The sequence below is a fragment of the Prionailurus bengalensis genome, chromosome A3 (genome assembly GCF_016509475.1).
Source record: "Prionailurus bengalensis isolate Pbe53 chromosome A3, Fcat_Pben_1.1_paternal_pri, whole genome shotgun sequence".
NCBI lineage: Eukaryota > Metazoa > Chordata > Mammalia > Carnivora > Felidae > Prionailurus > Prionailurus bengalensis.
The window spans coordinates 105,827,825-105,843,567 of NC_057354.1; the positions used below are offsets into that span (position 1 = coordinate 105,827,825).

General features: G+C 46.6%; 1 pseudogene; it reads right to left on the reverse strand.

Moving 5' to 3' along the window:
• Positions 1–318: 318 nt before the first annotated feature.
• On the reverse strand, positions 319–12,567 carry LOC122467100 (annotated as a pseudogene).
• Positions 12,568–15,743: the final 3,176 nt, after the last annotated feature.

The following is a 15,743-nucleotide window of genomic DNA, read 5'->3' on the forward strand; positions in this document are numbered from 1 at the left end:
CAGTCAGTTAAGTGTCGTTCATTTTTTTTTTTTTTTAATTTTTGTAATGCTTATTTTATTTTTGAGAGAGACAATATGAGTGGGGTAGGGGCAGAGAGAAAGGGAGACACAGAATCTGAAGCAATCCAAAAAGTAAGGACATTCTCCAAAATAAACTTCATCACATACCTTTCAATAATAAACAGTACTTTTTTTAAAGTAGACTAATTTCCTAGTTTCTTTTTTTTCTTTTCTTCTTCTCTTTCTTTTCTTTTTTTCTTTTTTTTTTTTTCTTTTGACTGGGAAAATAACTTTATTTCCTTTGGGGGTGTGGGCAGACTTCTAGTCTCGGAACTTATTGGAATTGTTCCTTGGTGCCAGTGGCCTTCGTGACTTTGAGTACATTGAAGCACACAGTCTTGATCAAGGGCCAGCACTTGCCCACTGTGACAGTGTCGCCAATCTGGGCATCCCTGAAACGGGGACAGGTCCACGGACATGTTCTTATGGTGTTTCTCAAAGTGGTTATACTTTCAGATGTGGTGGAGGTGACAGTGGTCTTCTGCATCTTTGTTTTGGTCATCACACCAGACAGAATCTGCCCTTGGATGGAGACGTCAGTAAAGGGGCATTTTTGGTTGATATTAGGTGCCCTCAATGGCCTCCTTGGGCATCTTGAAGCCCAGACCAATGTTTCTGTAGTATCACAGGAACTTCTCCAGCCAGTTTCTCCTAGCAGGACCCTCGTCTTATTTTGAAAGATGGTTGGCTGCTTTTGGTAGGTACACTCAGTCTGAATGTCCGCCGTCTTCCCGGCCACCTGGAAGAAGGAAGGTCCCTAGTTTCTGACACCTAGTGTTTATTCAAATTTCCTTGGTTGTTCCAAAAATATCTTTTACAATTTGTTTTTTAAACCAGGAGCCATGGGGCGCCTGGGTGGCGCAGTCGGTTAAGCGTCCACCTTCAGCCAGGTCACGATCTCGCGGTCTGTGAGTTCGAGCCCCGCGTCGGGCTCTGGGCTGATGGCTCAGAGCCTGGAGCCTGTTTCCGACTCTGTGTCTCCCTCTCTCTCTGCCCCTCCCCCATTCATGCTCTGTCTCTCTCTGTCCCAAAAATAAATAAACGTTGAAAAAAAAAATTAAAAAAAAAAAAACCAGGAGCCAATCAAATACCACAGACTGCATTTGGTTGTTATAACTTTTTTATTTAAAGCGGGTTCCCCCTCATACCCCTTTTTGTCATCAAACTGACTCCAAGAGACTTGGCCAATTGTCTTCTGATGTGTCCCACATCCTTGATTTGTCTGATTGTTTATTCATGATGTCATTGACCTTGTTTCTTTATGCCATGTTTTTTTGTCTTTTTTTTTTTTTTTAAGTTTTGTTCATTCCAGGTAGTTTCTGTTGGGTTTTTTGATCTCTTTCCCAAGAGGCTGATCCTAGACTGATTGGAATCTCTGCCAGTTGTGGATTGTTTACCTTGTGGGTCTTGTCCTTATCGGCTGGGTCCTATCGATGTCTCCCTGATGTCAGGAAGTCTCATTCCCTGAGAAGATGCATCCAGCCAGTTTCCTGCTTGGAGAGTATACACCTGGGAGCCAGTGGGAGAAGGAGTTTGGGCTTTCAATATTCAACACTTAAACATCCTCCAATTACCCTGTGTTCCAGCTAAAAACTTGGGTCATGTTTCTCAGACCTGAGACCCTCTCTTGTCTCCAGATAATAGACCTCAAGTTTCTAGCTGGGGTAGGGGGGAGACCACCACCCAGGAGAGGGGATCTGGGGGTCTAAATGCTTTTTTTTTTTTTTAATGATCTCTAGGGGCACTTGGGTGGCTCAGTCAGTTAAGCGTCCGACTTCAGCTGAGGTTGTGATCTCATGGCTTGTGGATTCGAGCACTGCGGCGGGCTCTGTGCTGACAGTTCAGAACCTGGAGCCTGCTTCAGATTCTGTGTCTCCCTCTCCCTCTCTGCCCTTCCCCTGCTCGCACTCTGTCTCTCTCTTTCCTTCTTAAAAATAAATAAACATTAAAATTAAAAAAAAACAAAAAAACAAAAAAACAACTAATCTCTACATCCAACATGGGGCTGGAACTCACGACCCTGAGATCAAGAGTCATATGCTCTACCAACTGAGCCAGCCCGGTATCCCTCCAACTGTTTCTGAAACAGCCTTTTCACCAATCCTGCTTTGGGCTCCACCTTCACCATCATTACCCATGGTACCTGTTGGCCAATCCCTGAGCCTTTGGGGGTGGGCTGTAAAAGGGACTCCTGTTTGTTTTGTTTGTGTGTGTGTTTGTTTCCTACCTGTTGGCTTCTATTTCAGCTTTCTCAGAAATGCCTAAATCATTCGGCACTTCCCCATCTGCTTTTTGGCTTCCAAAATATTGTTGTTGCCATCCCCTCTTCTGTCTCTTCATGGCCCTTGCGGGTTTGCATCCTTTCCAAATCCCTTTACTGATGCTTTGGAGGAGTGAGAGGAGGGGGCAGGAGAAATACATGGATCTACCCACCAGCTTATCCAGTCTTTGGTTTCGAGAAATGCTTGATTGGTTTGATGAGCGTTTTGGTTGTAGAAGACCCCTGGGTATTCAGATCTAGGTGAGGGCAGCACAAAGAGGAAGCTGAATTGCCCAGCATTGCACCGAGGAGGAGGAGGATTTTGAGAGAACTCTGCAATGACTGGAGCTCCAGCAGTTATCTTGTGTTATGAAGTAACCTTGAAGAGGGAACAGAAAGAGAGGAGTCTGGCTCTAATAATACCATGAAGCTCCCATACCAGTTCTGCACTATTTATGTCTAGACTTTTTTTTCCCTTTTTTTTTTTTTTAAACATACAGAAGAAAATTCTTTGGGGTTTTCCCCCCCTCTGTTTTATCGTTATAATCACTATCACATGCCAAGTACTGCTCTAAGTGCTTGGCTTATATACTAATTTTTATACCAACTTATGAAGTCAGTACTATTACTGTCTCTGTTTGACACATGAGCAGTGAAGCACGACGTGGTTACCTAACTTGCCTGAAGTGACGTAGCTAGTGAAAGCTAGTAAACTAGGCGGTTTGGGCTTGTAAGCACCGGTCTGTTACCTCAGCATGGCCAAACCCAGTCCTCACCAACATGGCTGTGCAGTGCAATCCCAGAACCTGCCACCCACCACAGTCGTGCGGTATTGGTGACTTTTCAGAATCCCTGGTGAATGATTTATAAGATACCAGGCAGTAAGCACACTCCCACCCACCCCTGGACCCCCAAGAGTCCCCTGTCCCCTGACACTGAAGGGAATGAAGGGGATTTCAGAGCTACAGGTTGTGAGCGGCTGTGGTGCAGGCAAAGGTCTGAGAAGCAGGGGGGAAGGACCCAGTGACGTGGCAGAGCAGGGTGCGGGCAGCAGGCAGCAGCACGGACAAAGAGCAAATGGCAGACAAGGCCCCTTTCCCCAAACGCATTTCCAACATTTCGAACCATTTTCTCAGGACGGATTCCCAGGCATGGGCTTTTGTACATCTTGACTTCATTTGAATAGAACTGGCGAAAGAATCCTTTCGCCAATTTCAGATGCTTGGCTCATTAGGAACAAAGAGATCCCCCTAGATTCTGCTATATCCCCGGTCGGTAAAATTAGAGGCCAAATTTTAAGATACTAATAAGAGCGCTTGGCACCATGAAATCGTCTTTATTGATTGAATTAATCAAAGACACGAGACATAAAGTGTTAAAAAGAGAGATGAGGGTGCCTGGATAGCTCGGTCAGTTAAGCATCCAACTCTTGATTTTGGCTCAGGTCTAGATCCCAGGGAAGCCTTACGTCCGGCTCCAAGCTGGGCATGGAGCCTGCTTAAGATTCTCTCTCTCTCTCTCTCTCTCTCTCTCTCTCTCTCTCTCCCTCTCTCTCCCCCTCTGCTTCTCTCTTGATCATGTTCTAGATAGGTAGGTAGGTAGATAGATAAGAGAAATGAATGTGTCTGGATGTTAACTCCTTTGATTAATGAGGTCTGGAGGTGCAGCCTGAAGGAAGCTATAAGCAAGAAATTTGGCTGTTCCTTTTATTGCCTGAGCTCTCCACAACTTGCAATACTTAGGGACATCAATTCCAGTCCTTGGTCCCCAAGGTGATTTTAAACAAGCCAACCTCAAGCACACCTTTGCACGCTAGAAGGTGCTTGAGACTTTGAGCTCATGCTGGTTAGCTGTGATTTGTGGGGGCTGTGAGTCCGTTTGCCCTTGGTCCTCAGGCAGCTCTCAGGGGCTTGCCTCCTGGTCACAGAAGTAAGGACAGTCGAGGAGGGTGGTCCTTGGGGGACTCCATGAGGAGGCTACGGGATCAATAATACCATCTTAGAGATGTATTTCTGCTCTGATTTTTCTCTCTCATTCTTAATTAAGACACGCAATATAATGAGGCACGTGGGTCCTGCATTTGGAATGCAAATCTGGCCTGCAGAACCACATCCTGGCAGAGTTGCCTGGGAGGAGACAGTTGTAGCAGCTCTCACCAGTAGAGTCCTTCTAGGAGATTCCCCAGGAGAACCACAAACTTGGTCCCATATTACTTCCCCTCTGAATAGGGGCCGGTGGCGATGGCCTGGGGGAAATCCTAAGCTGAGGCTAGACTGCCTGAAGAAACAAATAGTTGTCCCCACCGCCACTTGCTGGAAGTGTCCAAATTGGACTCTCAGAGAAAATGAGAGAAAATGAAAATATAAGCAAATCAATCATGGTTTCAGATAGATGTGGAGCTTGGGAGATAAGTCCTATGAATGTTGGCCTGAGAATTGTTCTAATGGCTCACTAAATATTTGTTAAGTTTTTGAATCACCTAAGAGAAACAGTCTCTCTAAGGAAAGAACAAAGACTTTCAAATAGACAGTGCTGAGAAAGGCACAGAGCTGCTCCACGGGATCAAAACGGCCTTATTCAGGGTAGTTTGATAAACAACCCAGCAGCCTTTTCTCAGCTTTCATTTTCTCCCTTCTGATCATTCCTATATTTTATGACTTCTCGTTCCTCCATTCACTGTTACCTCTGGGGATAGGGTCATGGAGCCATCAGGGATACATTCAGGAACAGAATATTAAAGGTGCCATCCTTGTTCTGCATTAAAAAGAGAACATCACAGAGCCACGGAAAATGAAGCAAATCATTCACCTAGGTCGGCTGGGAATAGATCATTCCCCAGGCTCTGCACCCACCATTCGTAAACGAATCCAAATCTTTTCTGCAGAAGCTTAAAAGATTTTATTCCTAATCCGTCCCCCCGCCCCCCGCCCTAGAGCTTTGGAAATATGGCTCTGTAATTTAATGATTACAGGAGATGAGCAAAAGAATGAACTAAATAAGATAGCATCAACTTGCCTTGTAATGAGGAGCCAAATTTTCCAAATATAGAGCAAAATCCAAATGTGATGCTGTTGTTTATGATTCCTGCCTAACAGTGACATGAGAGACCCTGTGGGAACACATGCATGACCTTTCCCACACAAAGAGCCTTCCCCTTGGCATTTTACAGAGTTTGGGGAGATAAACCATAATGGTCAATTTCTCTAAATCATTCTCACTGCCTTGTATCGCAGTAACTTTGCTGATGCAACAAGCATAGGCTGGAACAAGACATACCCTGAAGCAATGAACAATAATTACTAGTTAGCATTAGACACAGGGGATTTTCCTGTAGCTGATAAAAAGTAAGAGTTAAAAAGTGTACATCGTCTTTACCCGCTCATCTGTCCATGGACACTTGGGCTGCTTCCATAATTTGGCCATTGTAAATAATGCTGCGTGATGCCACACAATACACAATGCAGTATGACAAACAAACAAACAAAACCCCACAACGTGGTGTCCTGGGTTAAATCCTGGGAGAGTAGGAGGACCTTAGAAAAGCTGGTGAAGTGAGAACTAAGTCTGCAGTTGAGTGAACAGTAATGTATTAGTGTTAATTTCTCAGATTTGACAGATGCACCATGGTTTGGTAATATGTTATTTAGCCCTAGGAGAAACTGGGTAATAGGCATATAGGAACTCTGTTCTCTGTACTGTCATTGCAACTGTTCTGTAGGTAGAAATTTATCCCCAAATAAAAAGTTAATGTTGAAGAAAGTGAGGCTACATTTTCATTTGCTACTGGTGGGAGTATAAATGAGCGCAGATGTTCTGACACTGCTCATCAAAGGTTTCAGAGGGGGACCTGGGTGGCTCAGTCGGTTGAGCATCTGACTCTTGGTTTCAGCTCAGGTCACGATCTCACGGTTTTGTGAGTTCGAGCCTTGCGTCGGGCTCTGCGCTGGCAGCTGGGAGCCTGCTTGAGATTCTCCCTCTCCCTCTCTCTCTGCCCTTTCCCCGCTCATGCTGTCTCTGTCTCTATCAAAATAAATAAATAAACTTTAAAATTTTTAATTAAAAAAAAAAAGTCTTTAGAAGTGCCCAGGCCCATTGACCTATACCTGCACTCTCAGTAATCTGTCCTAAGGAAGCAGTCAAGGCTGTTCATCCCAGCACTCTCTGTAATGGGGAAAGTTGGCTGCAAACTAAAAGGCTAAAATTGGGACCATAGGAACAATAATGCGGCCATACCGAGGAATAGGCGGGTTACTAAAATCAATGTGGGGAAAGTAAATTTGATGATGTGGAAAGACTGTCACCATATCCTGTTGAGTGAAAATAGCCAGCCACAAACTATTCCTCATGGTGTCATGTTTTTCTCTCTCTCTTAATCCGTGCACTTAGGAGAATAGTAGGAGATACACCTACTAAGGATACACCTCTAAGGATAAAGAGTGGTTTTCTCCAGGCAAGTGAGATTGTGGGTGCTATGGCCTGAATTGTGTCTCCTTTAATTCATATGTTGCAGCTCTAGACTCCCAATGTGACTGACTGTATTTGGAGATAGGGCCTGTCTGGAGGCAATTAGGGTTAAATGAAGTCATAAGGGAGGGGTCCTAATTCTCTATAGAATTAGGCCTTATAAGAAGAAGAGAGATGTCTCTCTCTGGGCACTTGCATGTGCATCAGGTGAAAACGAAGCTAGAAGGCAGCTGTCTGCAAGCCAAGAAGAAGGGTCTCCCCAGAACCTGACCACACCGACACCCTGATCTCAGACTTTCAGCCCCCAGAACTGTGAGAAAGTAAATGTCTGTTGTTAAAGGCACCCGGTCTGTGGTATTTTGTTATGGCGGCCTGAGCTAAGACAGTGGATATACTCGGTTTTCTTGGTTTTGCTCTCTGCTCTTCTGTAGTGAATACGAATTGCTTTATTATCTGGAGGACAAAGAATGTGAAAATTGTGTTTTGTTTACTATTGACCGAAGGAAACACAACTGCCTGAGTCTCCTTCAGGAATAGTCTTTGCAGTCATTTCCTCGTGGAGTCAACCTGCAGTCATGCCCTACTCTTGATCTTGGGGTTGTCAATTGGAGCCCCACTTTGGGTGTAGAGAGTACTTAAAAATAAAATCTTAAAAAAAAAATAAGGGGCGCCTGGGCGGCTCAGTCAGTTAAGGGTCCCGACTTCAGCTCGGGTCAGAATCTCACAGTTCGTGACTTTGAGCCCCGCCATCAGGCTCCCTGCTCTCAGCACAGATCCCGCTTCAGATCCTCTGTCACCCACCCTCCCACCTGCTCCTCCTCTGCTCACGTACTCTCTCTCAAAAATAAACCTTCAAAAATAAATAAATAAAACGCCTATCTGTATATATTAACTCATTTGACTACCATAGAGGTAAGCAAGCAGGTAATATCACACCCCATGGGTGAAGTTCGGGGAGGTTACTTGACTTGACAAGGTCACATGCCTAGTGGAGCTGGAGCCAGGATCGGGACCTGGGCCTCTTGACTCCCAAGACCAGTGCCCATCTCTGCTACCAGTTACTGCCATTCCAGCTCTTTCTTTTGTGGCAGTCCTGGGCCATCTCCCGTGTAGGATTCAGAGAGCTGACTCAGTCCCCCAGAGTCCCACCCCGGGCAAATTCTGGTCCTCATAAATTTCATACTGGAGACAGAAAGACATTACATTCTTCTACTTCCGTGCCAATCATGACCTATTTCTGGAAACTCAAAGGCTGTGCCAGCTTTGATGGAGGTTCAAGCAAGCAGCCTTGATTTACCCTGTGCATCTACCTGGCTGCAAGGTGAAGCCTGGACGCTAGGCTCCAGAAGCAAGGTGGTGTTTTCTGAAAGTGACCCTGCCTGAGCTAGAAATGTCAGGACCTGTCAGTGTTGGGATCTAGCTTCAGATGTCTTTATGTATTTGTTCCACATCGGCCAGTAGTAGGAGCTTGGATAAATATCTTTATGTTCTCTTGGAGATTCTGTAGTTTTTGTATTAGTGAATGAATGCATTAGTGAATGGCAGATATAGGAACTTCTGTAAAAATAGTTATTTTTAAAGTGTATATATTTTGAGAGAGACAGAGATAGCACAAGTGAGGGAACAGCAGAGAGAGAGAGAGAGAGAGAGAATGGAGAGAGAGAGAGAATCCTAAGCAGGCTGCATTCTGTCAGCACAGAGCCCAACTCGGGGCTTGAACCCACAAAGCTGGGAGATCATGACTTGAGCTGAAACCAAGAGTTTGAGGCTTAACTGACTGAGCCACCCAGGTGCCCCAGATGTTTATTTATTTTTGAAAGAGAGAGAGAGAGAGCGTGGGGAAGGGGCACAGAGGGAGGAGAGAGAGGATCTGAAGCAGGTTCCATGCTGACAGCAGAGAGCCTGACTGAGGGCTCTAACTCATGAACTGGTGGATCATGCCCCGAGCTGAAGTCGGATGCTTAATGGACTGAGCCACCCAGGTGCCCCTATTTTCTAGATTCTTAATGTTCAGAGAATCAAATAAAAATTTAGGTGACTAAATGACAGAACCAGTAAGGGTTTGTATTGGCATGGGGATTACTACTGCTCTCTTTGACTATGGAAGTTAAAAAATCAGTGTACTTATAAAGTAGGGAAATAAAACCACTGTCCTCTATGTACATTCAGTGGACATACCTGTGCTTGAAATGTGCAGGGCATTGCACTTGGCTTATAGGAAATGCAAAGCCGAACCCAAAAATAATACCTACTCTCAAGATATGAGTAGTCCACTGGGGGAGATAGACACGTAAACACACTGTTACCCAAGGCAGTCAGGTTTCAATCCGGAGAGTGGTTGGAAATGTGAGGGACATTATTTTAACTGTCACAAACGCTGGGGATCATCTCTTGGCACAGGGCTTGGGCAGGTCCAGGGATACTGAACATCCTGCAGTCTTGGGAAGTGTTCCGTGCAACACAAACTTGTCTGACTCAAAATGCTGAGTGTCTTAAAGGAGGATCTGGTGCAGGGAAAACACAGGGCTGGGTGGAGAGGCTGGAGCTTCCAGGGAGACGACACGGAGCTGATGTCTACAGGTGTGTGTGGGGGGCTGTTTTGACAGGCACAGATGGCACCGGGATATCATAGATGGAGGGGGCAAGGTGAGCCGACACCAGACGTGAGAACACACAGGGCACAGTCTCAGGATGACCGGTAATTCAAGGTTTGGGGAGTAGAGAGAAGACTGGAACCATATAATAGGTCTCGAAGTGCGATGCTAAGAAGTTTGGACTCTGTTTCCCGATTGGTGGGTAGGCCCCGGAAGGAAGTTCATACACAGGACACAGAGCAAAGCTGCTTCGGCAAACCTGCTTCGGAAGGATGAATCTGGGAACAGTGTACGGGATGGGCCGGACCGACCTGCTCCACCACTTGTGGAGTCTGCTGCTCACTCTACTTCACCTCTCTTAGCCTCGGATTTCCCATCCACAGAATATCTAGCACACAAGTTGTTTTAAGGTTTAAGGGAGACCTTATGTAAGGTGCCCAGCACATGTTGGTAGCGGCGGTCATTATCGTTTGTGCCTTCAGGCTTATTGGTTTCTGCGTCCACCACTACCAGTTGCTGAGCCCTAAAGCTGCCCGTAGATACAGGTAAATTGCTGCGGTTTGGTGCAAAGGTGTGTTAGCCACTGGTGAAAGGGATGGTTCTGGTCTTTCCCCCTTGACCTTCCTCCCACGGGGGAAATAGGGGAGGCAGAGCTGCAGCCCATAGCCATGCCTGTTCCTAAATGGGCTGTCCCTAAATCATGAAGATGCTCTTGGAGTGGTTCAGGACCTCAGAGGTCAACTTACATCCCTGAGTGAAATTCAGACGGGGGGCGGGACTGACCTGCTGTCACGCAGCAGAGCAGTGGGATCAGAGTTGAGACCGACCCAGGTGTCAGAGCCCCCAGCACTTGCACTGTGGGGTGAGGAGAGAGCTGGTGGCCGGGTGGTGGCCCTCTCCCTGCCTTACTCCTTATGCCTGGAAGGTGAGAGGTCCTCAGCAGGAGGAGGGGGACGCTTCAGTCACAGGGAGCATGAGTATCAGACAGAGGCCCTCCCTTTTAAACTCTCCGTGGCTGCCCAATATGGGCAGAGTGCAGACTCAGACTCAGATTCTTCAGCATGGCCTCCACGCCCCCCTAGTGGCCTGTCCTGCAGACACAGCCCATCTCTCTGCTCCTCTGCACGCCCCTGCTGGCTTTCCTCGAAACCTTCCCGCCCTCTGCGGACACTAGCACTTTTCTGCCTTATGTCCCCGCGTCATTCTGTCTTCCTACAGAAATCCTGTGTATCTCAGTCCAGCTCAGCCTCCTGGAAGCCTTCCCCCATCCCCGCTTTGGGAAGGGCTCCCTCTGCTGCCTCCCAGCACTTGGCCACAGCCTGACCTGGCCAACGTCGTGTCACAGACTAGCACCTGCCGTTTGTCTCTGGGGCTCTCTGCTCCTCAAGAGTGAGGACTGGTCTTTGCTCAGCATCCCAAAGGCAGCGCTTGTTCATGCTCGCATTCTCCGGGCCCACCTCAGTGCCTTGCAGGTCCTCGCCAATGATTAATACTTCTTCACCGGGATTACATTTTTCTCTCCTCCACTGTAGGACACGCAGTAACTGGCCAACAAATCAAACCTTTGTGCGATTTGAGGACTGAATAAGGAAAGACTAGCACTGGGGAGGCATTTATTCCCCCAATTATTTACAAGGAATACCAGAGGCCTGAAGTTATAAACATCAGCTGGCAGCCCAGCTGATGACCCACGTGTCCCAGCTTCCTAGAGTGGCAGGGGGGGCCTTGCTGATGACCACACTCCAGAGACAGGCAAAGCTGGCACCCTGCAGAGCTGGGGGGCAGGGGGACAGGATGGAGGAAAGGAGGCTTGGGGAAGCACCGGCTGCTGTATTTTTGGAAAAAAGAAGCCAGCATATTTCAGCTTGGGCTTTGCAACACCCTCTTCTAACATTTTCTCTCATAAAAGCCAGTAATAGAATCGTTAATGCTGCTTTTTAAAATTTAGACAGTTCCTTTCACCTGAGCAATTCTGAGGCTTGAGGACCAGTAATCTGATGGCTTGGGAGGTTACTCTAATAACTTTATTTTTGCAAAGTGAAAGAAAACGGCCTGGTTGTTGTTATTAAACCAGTAGGTGTTTTGTAGATAATTACACAGTAGGCTCAGAGTCAAACCAGAGCTCCAGCTCCAGTTCCCAGTTAGAGCAAACCCCCACGCCTGCTCTGGTCTGGAGGTCTAAAAGCTGTTGACCAGATCTTCAAGAAGCAAATAACATCGTGGTGTGCCTTGTGCCAAACTCTCAGGCCTTTGTCCTTCCCCGAGACTGTCCCCTGAGAGTCCCTGAGGAGGAATGGTTTAGGAGGGTGGCTGATTGACCCACAGTGGAACTCTGTGAGTGGTCCTTACCCAAGGTGTCAGGCCTGCAAACACTTTGGGTGCTGTTTCCATCCGCAGCCCTTTACTGGTTCCCCTTGAACCACCAAGGTGGCGGGCCAGGATTCTGGGTTTATGAAACTAAGAGGAGTTACCCAAAGCTCAGTCGTTTTAGGCTCCATTTATCTGACCAACTGGCTCTTCACTGGCTCTTTCACTGGGGAAAAGAAACAAGCTGAGGTCATCAGACACTGGCATAAGTCACCAAGAGGTGACTAGAGGCCGGAGAAGGGGCTTGAGGTCGGGGAGGGATTTTGGAGAGGGGGAGGGACTTCCAGCCTTGGTTTCTCTAAGGACAAACCTGTTAAAGTTGACCTTTAAACACAGCCACCTGATTTCCAGGCCAAACTGGCTTCTCCCTTGCAAAGCTTGCCATGGACTGTGCAGCTGCGTCCCTCAAGGCTGTTGGAAAAAAGTCATCTGTTCTAAAAAAAATAATAGTAATCCTGTTTTGAAGCCTCCAGTACATCCCACCACGCAGAGCGAGTGTCGTAGAAGAAACACGGGTCTTTGGGCTCTGTTTCAGGCCATTAACTTAATGGCCCTGGCGCTTGGAAGGTCTGCTGAGGATAAGAGTTACCCTGTACAGAAACATTCATCTGGCTGTGAACACGTTCTCCTGCTCTGAGTAATGGTCATTTGAAGTAACCTGTGTGTTTTCTCCCTTCTGATTGTTGTGAACATTATTTAGGCTCCTTTGGAAAAGCGGTAACAGCCCCGAGAAGCTCGAAGAACGACAGACTTTTCCTTTCCTCCCAATCAGATGGGGTATGAGAATCATTTTGCACAAGTTGAGGACTGGTACCCAGCCATCGCTGCTGAGAAGATAATTAGGAGATAATGTCAGTGGCAGAGACGGTTGTCAGAGCAGAGTGGTCTCCTGCCGCTCTCTGAGTGCTGAGTATGGATGTGGGGAGGGCAGGGGGAGCAAAATCCTCAGTGGAAATAAATGTGGAGGAAAAGCCGACGATTCCTTTGCTGCTAAAGGAGGTGATCGTCTTGCGGCAAAATAGTCTGCCGACGGCACACCCCACCAAGTGCCCGCGTCGCCCCCCGCTCCCCGAACTCCCTTACATAGACGTGGGCAGAGGCGGGTGTCACCAGCTATTACAACGCACAGCTGAGATAAGGAGGCAGCTAATTGAATTTAATTCACTGAGGAGGCAACCAATTTTGTGCCGAAGCTTAACTTCTGGATGGTAAATATTTTGCACTTGGTGCTCATCTCCTGAACACTGAATGGCAATTGTTTTTGCGAGACAGATTGTTCAGTCAAAGGGCAGAATGGTGGGCAGTCAGGGAGCGTCTGGCAGGGGACCCCAGGCCTGGCCTTTAGCCCGCGTTAGTGGGTTGGCCTATTCTCCCCGTTGCCAGGGCCTGCTGCCTGAGGGACACGTGCACAACAGGGACCAGGGTCTGTGAGGCAGCCTTTGTGATGAGGCCCTAGATCCAAATTTAGATTTGCCGAAGTAAACAAAAATGCAACCCTCCCACTCCACTGTATGTGACAGATAGTAGGACATTTGGAATGTGTGTGTGTTTGAGCAGTGCTTACTTATGGAAAAACTGTTCCTTGAGGTTTTGGATAGTATGCGATACAATGTCTTTCTTTCTTTCTTTCTTTCTTTCTTTCTTTCTTTCTTTCTTTCTTTCTTTCTTTCAGTTTATTTATTTTTGAGAGAGAGAGACAGAGAGACAGAGACAGAGACAGAATCCGAAGCAGGCTCCAGGCTCTGAGCCGTCAGCACAGAGCCCTACCCGGGGCTTGAACCCACGAACTGTGAGATCATGACCTGAGCCGAAGTTGGACGCTTAACTGACTGAGCCACCCAGGTGCCCCAATACCATGCATTTCTAAACTTTGTCTGCCACTATCGGTGTGGTCACCAGTTGGCTGTGTCGCTAGTGTTTCTCCCGGGTGGAGATTGTTTCCTCTCCCCTTTTCTGTTTCCTTCCCACCCTTGTTTGTTTTATTTCAGAGTGGACTTGGGATAGCATCTCAGGTATCACACATTTTCCTCCACATTTTCTCTGATTGAATACTCTGCACAGTGCTTGGCCCATCATGGATACTCAACAAGAATTCGTGGGATGAATAAGTGAAAAAGCCAAAACCAAAACCAAAACCTGTTCTATGTTTTTCTTTCTTTCTTCAAGGAACTAGACAGGAGACGTGGCTTCAGTGACTTTGAGTTGTGATGGTTATTGTGTGATCCATGAAACCCTTATCTACCAAACTTGCAGAGTCTCAGGGAGGGTTGTTATTCTTCGTTTGCACCTGGGAGCAGCTGTCTTGTCATGGACCCCAAGGGGTGGCGTTCCACTGCCAAAGAGCCTGGCAGTTCACTTGAGCTCCTCATACTCAGAGGGGTCCTGTCACTTATGACAACTAGTTTGATGGCGTTTTTCTTCATGGCTCACACTCAAGAACCAAGGAATGAATGCAGATACTCACACAGACCAGTCCCAGTGTGGGATAGTCACTGTCTGAAACCAGTCAGATAGGGGTGCCTGGGTGGCTCAGTCGGTTAAACATCTGACTTCAGCTCAGGTCATGATCTCACAGCTCGTGAGTTCGAGCCCTGCCTCAGGCTCTGTGCTGACAGCTCAGAGACTGGAGCCTGCTTCGGATTCTGTGTCTCCTTCTCTCTCTGCCTCTCCCCAACTTGCACGCTGTCTCTCAAAAATGAATAAATGTTGGTGCGCCTGGGTGGCGCAGTCGGTTAAGCGTCCGACTTCAGCCAGGTCACGATCTCGCGGTCCGTGAGTTCGAGCCCCGCGTCAGGCTCTGGGCTGATGGCTCAGAGCCTGGAGCCTGTTTCCGATTCCGTGTCTCCCTCTCTCTCTGCCCCTCCCCCGTTCATGCTCTGTCTCTCTCTGTCCCAAAAGTAAATAAACGTTGAAAAAAAAAAATTTAAAAATGAATAAATGTTAAAAAAAATTTTTTTTTGAAAACAGATAAAACAAAATTAATTATAGCAAGAAAATAAAAGAAACAAAGTTCATTCTGTTAGAATGAAACTCAATGAATTTATAATTTCTCAAATATTTTCCTTTGAGAAGAACCATTTATCAGAGATGGACTCTGATGAATCAAGGCTGGAAAGTGATAACTACATAGTGATTGTGGCCCAATCAGGGATTGGGAGAAAGAGGAGAATTTAGTTGAGCAAAATCAGAAATTCCAGCGGGATGTTTTCTGTACATCAATCAGACTGGGAGAATCGAGGTGGCAGCTGCCTTGGGGGCTGAAAACCAGTCATTCTCAAGGGGTCCAACACGGACTTTAAGGGGTAGAGAATGTATATTTCCTGCAATTATTTATATTTTTTACAAAATGGAAATATTCCTCTTTTTTTTTAATAAAACTTTATAAAGTGTAGTTATTTTTTTTTTAACTTTTTTCCATTTATTTATTTTTTGAGAGACGTAGAGAGACAGAGCACAAGTTGGGGAGGGGCAGAGAGAGAAGGAGACACAGAATCCGAAGCAGGCTCCAGGCTCTGAGCTGTCAGCACAGAACCCGATGCGGGGCTCGAACTCACAAACTGTGAGATCATGACCTGAGCCGAAGTCAGACGCTTAACTGACTGGGCCACCCAGGTGCCCCTAAAATGTAGTTATTTATTTATTTACTTATTTAAGATTTTAACTTTTAGGTAATCTCTGTATCCAATGTGGGGCTTGAACCCACCACCCTAAGATCAAGAGTCACATGCTTCACCGACTGAGCCAGCCAGGCACCCCATAAAATCTTTAAACGTTATAAAAGTAAATAAAATTGGAGGTGTATATCCATGTAATCTTACCTTGTAAGACCACTTTGAGTGGATGCTGTTTGGTCCTGCCATATTCCATTGGGGGTCCCCTCAGTTCACCTGAAAACAGGTCTCATATTCACAACCCAAGCAAGGGGCGATGAATGTCTCCGTAGATCCATCTGTGTGGAGTAATTCTTTTTTTTTTTTTTAATGTGTATTATTTTTGAG